General features: G+C 43.1%; 1 protein-coding gene across 7 annotated transcripts in view; it reads left to right on the top strand.

The window, feature by feature from the left end:
• The first annotated feature begins 203 nt into the window (after positions 1 to 203).
• Positions 204 to 7,753, top strand: part of mpp7a (MAGUK p55 scaffold protein 7a) — a 66,178-nt gene continuing 58,628 nt past the window's right edge. For 2 of the 7 annotated variants that reach the window (XM_086307301.1, XM_086307299.1), the window contains exon 1: positions 204 to 434. The gene's annotated coding sequence lies outside the window, so the exon portion shown is untranslated. The remainder of the gene's footprint in view (positions 435 to 7,753) is intronic. The other 5 variants (XM_086307303.1, XM_086307302.1, XM_086307300.1 and 2 more) reach the window with 4 other exon arrangements.

Below are 7,753 nucleotides of genomic sequence, written 5' to 3'. Positions count from 1 at the left end.
GCGTTTGCGGATGACGGACAACGAAAACAAGCCAATTAAAATGTAGACTGAATCTCTGGACACACCTCGATAAAGCACTGACCAATGAACGAGCGGATGGGGTTGCCTGGGTGGTGAAAGCTCCGCGCGGCACAGATCTCAGAGCAGCTCTGTGTTGTTGCACGCCCTCCCGCTAACGCTGTGTCTAAATATACAAACCGCTTCCAAGTCAGCCCCTTGACAGAGCACTTTACGATTCTTGGAGAGTGGCACCGTCTGCCGAGGCGTAACGTTTTGAAAGCTCAGCACACACCGCAGAGAGCGGGGATGAGTTAAGGGTCTACAAAGGAAAGAACAGACGGTTTTAAAAGTGGGAAACAAAACCAGTGAAAAGTTTTGCCCTCGAAAGAACCAGTGGAGTAGCTACACCGTGGCCATTCAACTCCGAACTCCGAGTGAGTAGAACCATCACGTTATTTATCCTCACAGCTGTCAGAACAATGAAAACAAACGAATATATTTGCATTTAAAATAAAAGCTGCCGTGAATATTGCAGTGGTTCCATGGGGGAAAAGCGTAAGGCTATAGGTAGCGAGACTAGCCGTGTAACAGTGTAATAGAGTTGCTTTGTATGCGCTAACCTAACAGCGAACTTCAGTTGTTACCAACCTACAAAATATAAAAGTAACCATCTGGGACTTGTGCCAAATTTTACACGGTAAAATTGATTAATTCGAAGGAAATGTTAACCTCGTCCCCTTCTGTCGATATCATATGCGCAGTGAAATGTGAAATTCATTCCTAATATCGCCTTTTTAGTAAATAAAATTTCACCTGACGGCTTTTCTTGGGTTTCCGCGGGGAAGTGAACGCAGCTGCGTTGCAGGGCCCACAACAATGTTTCGAAATGACAGTGATAAGTTGTTATTAGTGATAGCAACATGCACGGCTACACGTACAACCTAATGACACGACACAGGTAGTCCAGCCTGGTAAAATACACACAAACCAAGCATAAAGACAACCTTTCCACAAGCACACACACCTACAACGTAAAGCTCCTTCTCCCTCTATCCACGCCTTGTAGTGTGGACAGAGGGAATACAGAGCCCTTGTGCCCTGCGAAGTCAAGTATGGTGACACGGAGCTTGACACTGGCTGACATCGCCAAGCCTCTGACTGGGCTGCCACACCGGGAGACTCAGCACTTGGCCAGCTGCCACCGCCTCCCAGTTCAGCCACTGGTTTTGCATATTTTGAATGTGCATAATCATGATCGAGCAGGTGTATGTGTGTTTTGTCTCACGCAATTCCTTCATAATCCTTATTGCTATGCCTTCATATAATTATAGCTCACACCCTTTGTGCATCTTTACTTAAGAGTGCCTGATAGTCCAGAAGTGAAAGTATCTTCCTATAATGGGATTCTTGAAGTGGCCAAAAGTCAAAGGGACCCAAGACACCAGTATAATTTGCCGAATTAAGCTGTTGTTTTCAATTCCTCTTATTCCTCTGAGTCCCTTGAAAGTTAAATTCTGCATAACCACTGACTCCAAATGTGGCTCTCATGTAAAAGAGGAAGTGCAGTGATGTTTGGAGGAAACAGTTCATTAAAAACAAAGCTGGACTTCACTGGCAAAAATCCCATTGAATTCAAGGGTTTTCCAAATTTAAATCAATGTCTAGGTGACTTAATTTCAAATAAACCTCTCACTGCTTGCTGGCAGGTAAAGTGCCTGAACTGTGTCCCATCACTCAGTAGTGACTTTGTTCGTATCCTTCTACCACATTTGTGGTGCTTTGGCTGAGAGTGAAAAGGAAAAAAAAAGACAGTAAGAGGATGACCTTCTTTTCCTCATGGTTCACTGCCACTGAGGGGACGTTCTGAAGAGCTGACATTCCTCTGTGTGGTTTATTCTACAGTTTTTTGGCCACCTATTGTGCGCTCACTAGGAATAACCCAACTTTTTTTTTTCTTCAAATCTTGTCTAGAAAAGGGTAAGAGGCCTTTAGTCTGCATTCCAAATGGGCAGGAAAAGTCTCTCAGGAGACTTTGTAAGTATTTTAGTCAAGTTCATTACTCAAGCTTGTTTGTGAGGTCAGCAGTCGGGCATCATGACAGAGGGTTTCATTAAATCAGGTTTGTCATGGTTAGTGGGTTCAGGGACTCTTAGTGATGATTGAGGGGTCAAGGTACAAATGTTTGCATCCTGGAAATTGACTGTGCAAATCCCTGCTGCCAGATGATTTTCTTTTGTTTTTTGTGCACATAGTTCTCTGGAGTGTGTATATGGGAGCAGCGGAGGTTAGGGTGGGGTCAAATGCTGTGACTCAGACGAGGCTCCGTGTAGGAGAGTTTGACCCGTGGTGGTTGCCTGAACAGGTGTCTCCGAGCTGCAGCTCTGCATAGCTCGCATTCTCAGGGTTTTGTTCCTGGCGTGGATGGTCACTGAGCTGGGGGAGGGAGATGTGGGAACTGAGAATGCTATGCATAGAAGGCTTAACTCCCAGAATTCACCCTGGCAACCTGCTGACAGAGACAAACGCTTCCTGTCCCTACACCAGCCTGGTCTATGTTGATGAGAAACCTATCAGCAGCTCAGTGCTGTGCCCACGGCCGGAGACAAAGCTGAGATTTGGTTCGGAACTGCTTGTCAGCAGGGAGGCTATTTTCTTGGGGCTTAAGGGTGGGTGGGATACAGTGGTTTAAGACTCTTAATCCAAGCATTAGTTTGGATTACTATCAGCTCTCAGAGTCATGGGAAATTGCCTTGTGTGAAGACAGTTCATTGGAGTTTGCCTGACCACTCTATGTCTGTCATGTATCTATGACTCTCTTGGGTGTCCTGTGGGAGATGCTTCAGGAGAATGGGGTACTGGGCCTGTTGTTAATGCTGCAGGTTTTTAAGTATCCCGGAATCTTGTTCACAAGTGGGGGAAAGAGTGGACAGATGGATTGGTGAAGCATCTGCATCATCTATTCAGATTTTATGAGGAGAGAGCTGAGCCTAGAGGCAAAACTGTCAATTTGATTGGTCTGTTTAATTTCTGAGCTTTATCTTTGCCCATGAGCTAATGGTAGCAACTGAAAGACACTTATGCCTGCCTGGACACACACTTATAGACCTGTTATACCTGTTGTTAGGCTGTGTTGTTAGGCGCGTGTCGCCACATTTCTATAGCAGTTCTACCAGCACTGAGGGCGTGGTTACTTTCTGCAGTATTTTCATGAACACTAGGTGTCACTACTCAGACAAAACCTTCACATCAGCGCTGCTGTACAATGAGAATAAGTTAAAACTGGAAGCAGAAGTCTCATTTTTTTCAAACTATTGCAATATCGTCCTCTGTATAATCTGTGAATCCACAAGCTTCTGTACTCGTGGAGCAATAAAATGTTGGTAAAAGCAGCCGCAGAACCTACATCTGCTTACAAAAACTGAGAGGTGCACGACAGGCTAAAATGACACCAAAATCTAGCTCGCACCAGTGGATGCTGCATCACCCTTGTCGTACGGCGCCATTTGCGAAGGCAAGGCTGACAAGCTTCCCATCTGAGATAGAATCACAAGGTCAGCGTGTGAGGTGTTTCAGACATGGCCAAAGAGGAAAAAGACCCTTGGGCAGAGTCGGGATATACTTTGTCTCTCAGCTGGCTTGGAAACATCTCAGCATCCCCCGAGCAGAAGCCTGGTGTCACGGGAGAAGGAAGTCTGAGCAGCTGTGCTCATACACCAGTCTAAGCACAGCTGTAAGCATTTGACTTGGAAGAGAAACGCTGGGAAAATAAGTTTATTAAATAAGTGTTTCACAAATGTTTTCTTCTTAAACACCTCCAAGAATTGCTTATATTTAATATGAAAGGTAATAAATTAAGTCTAATTCAAGCAGTAGGCAGGTGTCTGCTAATTGTGAATGTTTGGAGTACAGTGTGCAGCTCCTCCGGCACTGAAGTGAAGCACAAGACTAAAAAATCCACAGAATCATGAGAAAGACATGGTGTTATTGTGGACTCTTTTAAAAGTCATTGTGTTTCAGCAGTACTTCCTCTTCATCAAGCGCTGTGTTCTCTTCGCTCAGGTCTTCGAGCACTGCCTACTTTACAGCTGGCCATTTGCTAAACTTGGCATCATATGAAATATGAATACAAGTATGCTGTTTCACTAGCTTAATCCATTTATACAGTCTGAAGCCAGATTGATCAAAATATTTTTACACCTCGCATGTAGATTTGTCAAGGGTCTTATATAGCACATTTTCCATGATCGCACATGTTGCAACCCATGTTGTGAAATTGACAGCTGAGAAGTGATGAGATTGTTAAAGCTAGTTTCCCAGAACTAGATCAACAATTCTGACTAGGGCTGCTCGATTATGGCAAAAATGATAATCACGATTATTTTCACTGAAATTGAGATCACGATTATTTGACGATATTTATTTAACCCTTTAAGACCTACTATAGAACCAAGTCCACCAGAGCTTATATTATTTTTTTTACATGCTGTAGTGCCATTTGTGGGAGCATTTCAAGTTGCTATACATCAATACAACTGTTATAGCCCATATTTTAATAATATGTATGCATTAAGTCCATAGTAATTACATAAATTGCAAAAAAGTGCAATAAACTACAAAAAAAATTGAAAATCGCTTTTGTTTTGTTTACATATATTTCTACTTGGAGAAATTTAAGAGGCTTATCCCTCAAAACTTTAAATATAATAAAGTTGCAAAAAATAGTTTACAACAACAGGAAATTTATTTTGAGTGTCTTCATAGTTTTATTTTGGAGATACAGTTTTTATATACTGCAGGAAAAACAAAAAACAATCCTATGATGCAAATTTGCAAAGAAAACAGCATGTGCATCATTTCACTGTGGGAAGATAAGATAAGATAAGATAACCTTTATTAGTCCCACACGTGGGAAATTTGTTTTGTCACAGCAGGAAGTGGACAGTGCAAAAGTTATGAGGCAAAAATTAGAATACAATAAGAATAAATACAGTACATAACTGTACAGAATAGAATAAAATAAAATACTATATACAGTAGAATAAAATAAAATAAATATACAATAAGATAAAAATAGAATACAAATACAAATACTATATACAACTGAGTAAAATACAACGATGACAGAAAGGATTATTGCACTTAGTATTATTGCATATGTATGGATGTGTGTGTTTGTTCAGTTAAAGTCTTTGTTGTGGAGTCTGACAGCAGTGGGGAGGAAAGACCTGCGAAATCTCTCCGTCCCACACCGTGGGTGCCGCAGTCTCCCACTGAAGGAGCTGCTCAGTGCTGTCACAGTCTGCTGCATGGGGTGGGAGATGTTGTCCATCAGGGATGACAGCTTAGCCGCCGTTCTCCTGTCACTCACCACCTCCACTGGGTCCAGAGGGCATCCTAGAACAGAGCTGGCCCTTCGGATCACCCTGTTCAGTCTCTTCCTGTCCCCAGCAGAGATGCTGCCGCCCCAGCAGACCACACCATAAAAGATAGCAGAAGCCACAACAGAGTCATAGAATTTCTTCAGGAGTGGGCCCTCCACTCCAAACGACCTGAGTCTCCGCAGCAGGTACAGCCTGCTCTGCCCTTTCCTGTAGAGGGCGTCTGAGTCATGAGTCCAGTCCAGTCTGTTGTTCAGATGAACACCAAGGTACCTGTAGCTGTCCACAGCCTCAATGTCCATACCTTGGATGTTCAGTGGTTGCAGTGGAGAATGCTTGTGCCTGCGGAAGTCTACCACCAGTTCCTTGGTTTTACTGGCGTTGATCTGGAGGTAGTTTAGCTGGCACCAGTCCACAAAGTCTTGGGAAGTGTTACGAACAGCTGATGGATCGGCAAAGTGTGTTTCTGGAATATTATGTTTTTGTTCCTGCAAGCGCTTTTTATGCAATTTTTGCAAAGCTATATGTGGAAGGAAACCGTGACCGAGGACAAGCTGATGGCATCAGATGTAAGTACAACTCCTCCGGTTTCATATGCAAAACAAATTATTGCGCTAGCTTACACGGTTCAGGTTCTACAGGGATTTAAAAATAGTTACACAACACGGAGCGTGCTGCTCTGACCGGCTTTAAAGGGTTAACAATGACTTTAAAAAAATAATATAAAATAGTGTGCAACACCACTGAAGTTTTTTTTTTTTTAAACTCTCTTTTCAACCAGCGGCAGTCACTCTCCTCTCCAAATAACTTCTGCTTAGCTTTCCGAGCTTCCCTCGGGTCCTCTTAATCAGCGGTCTCCAACCTTTTTTGCGCCACGGACGGTTTATGCCCGACAATATTTTCACAGACCGGCCTTTAAGGTGTCGCGGATAAATGAGGGAGGGGCTAATAATCGGCTCAGTCATTTTTAATGATCGTTGAAATTCCAGATCGTAATCGTGATTAAAATTCGATTAATTGAGCAGCCCTAATTCTGACATCAGTGGAAGTGATCCTCTCTGACTCAGTCTGTTCTTACTTCATCACTGCTGTTGTTGTAATGATCCAAGCAGCATGCATACTGAGAACAGGCTATCCAATGACACATCAGTCTCTTCATTCATTCATTCATTCATTCATTCATTCATTCATTCATTCATTCATTCATTCATTCATTCATCTACCCACCCCAGCCATTCTTTCATTACACCATTCATCCATCCATCTATTTATCCATCAGTCCTACTGTCTGTCTATAGTGACCATCTTTCTGTAATCTCTGAGTTTGCAGTGGACTTGTGAGCCTTCTGCCGCTCTGCCAATCCCAGATGGATACATTAAACTGATGTGCTCGTCAGGGTCCCTGGCAGGGGTCATGGTTGATGAGCATTAGTGATGCTGTGTTCTCATGCCCCTGCCTGCCTTGCAGAGGTGTAGAGTTTCTCTCAGTACCACCTAAGCCTCTGCTGTGCTGCGGTGGAATGAGCCCACCTAGCAGATGCCAGCTATCAGACACCGACGGTCAACTGCGTCACATTCCAGCCTGTGTACATGAAACGCTGCGCTCACTGTGCAGGCATGCAGCCCTCCTTACTCACTGCGGCCCATTTTTTGATGGAGAAAACAGAGAGACTGAATGAATGACAGCACTTAGTGAAAATAAGTTAGACCCTAAACCCTAAGGGAGAATGTCAAGCCATGTGCTACTGTGTAAAGGTCTAAACATGATTAGTAGGAAAGTGATATCTTGTTGTGGGATGCTGCACGTGTTCAGCTACATCTCTAACCTAATTTGATTTACATTTAAAGCCTTTGCGCTAACAGGAATATGTACAGTAAACTCTATATGCATGGTTTTCTTTTATAATTAGTTCAAAGACAATGTCGCACAGTCATGTAAAGACATGATGCATGTCTGTAAGAACTTGTGTGCAGTCAGTGAGGGCTAGAGGCAGAAGAGGGTACCCTTAACTGATGTCAGGCTTATTTGTCAAACAGTGTTTTATTGATGAGAGTTTTCCATGCGTGGCCCCTGCTTAGTGTTACTATGCCTGTTCCGCTTATGGCAGCGCCATGAATTATTCAGTGCGCTCGGGGCAAATAGAACTAAAACAGCCTAAACTGTGCGCTTGTTGGTGGTTTAGTTAAATAATGCAGTTTATGTAACTCTCTTTAAATGTGAACTTAATGACTTTTGTGGATCTGAATAGGAAGACTTTTGTTTTTGCTATTTGACCTGAAGGCTTCAAGTTTACTCCATCAGCATGACAAGATCTTCGTCAACTGTCAGTGACGTTCATCACTGCTGTATTAATGGCCATGATATTTAGAGTGTT

This window comes from Aulonocara sp. 'chitande type north' Nkhata Bay, linkage group LG9 (assembly GCF_057382095.1).
Source record: "Aulonocara sp. 'chitande type north' Nkhata Bay isolate Kocher_YH1m ecotype deep benthic linkage group LG9, A_spYH_male_GT1.1, whole genome shotgun sequence".
NCBI classification, from domain to species: Eukaryota; Metazoa; Chordata; class Actinopteri; order Cichliformes; family Cichlidae; genus Aulonocara; species Aulonocara sp. 'chitande type north' Nkhata Bay.
The sequence above is the reverse complement of the archived record's forward strand: the minus strand, read 5'-3'. Positions and strand labels throughout refer to the sequence as shown.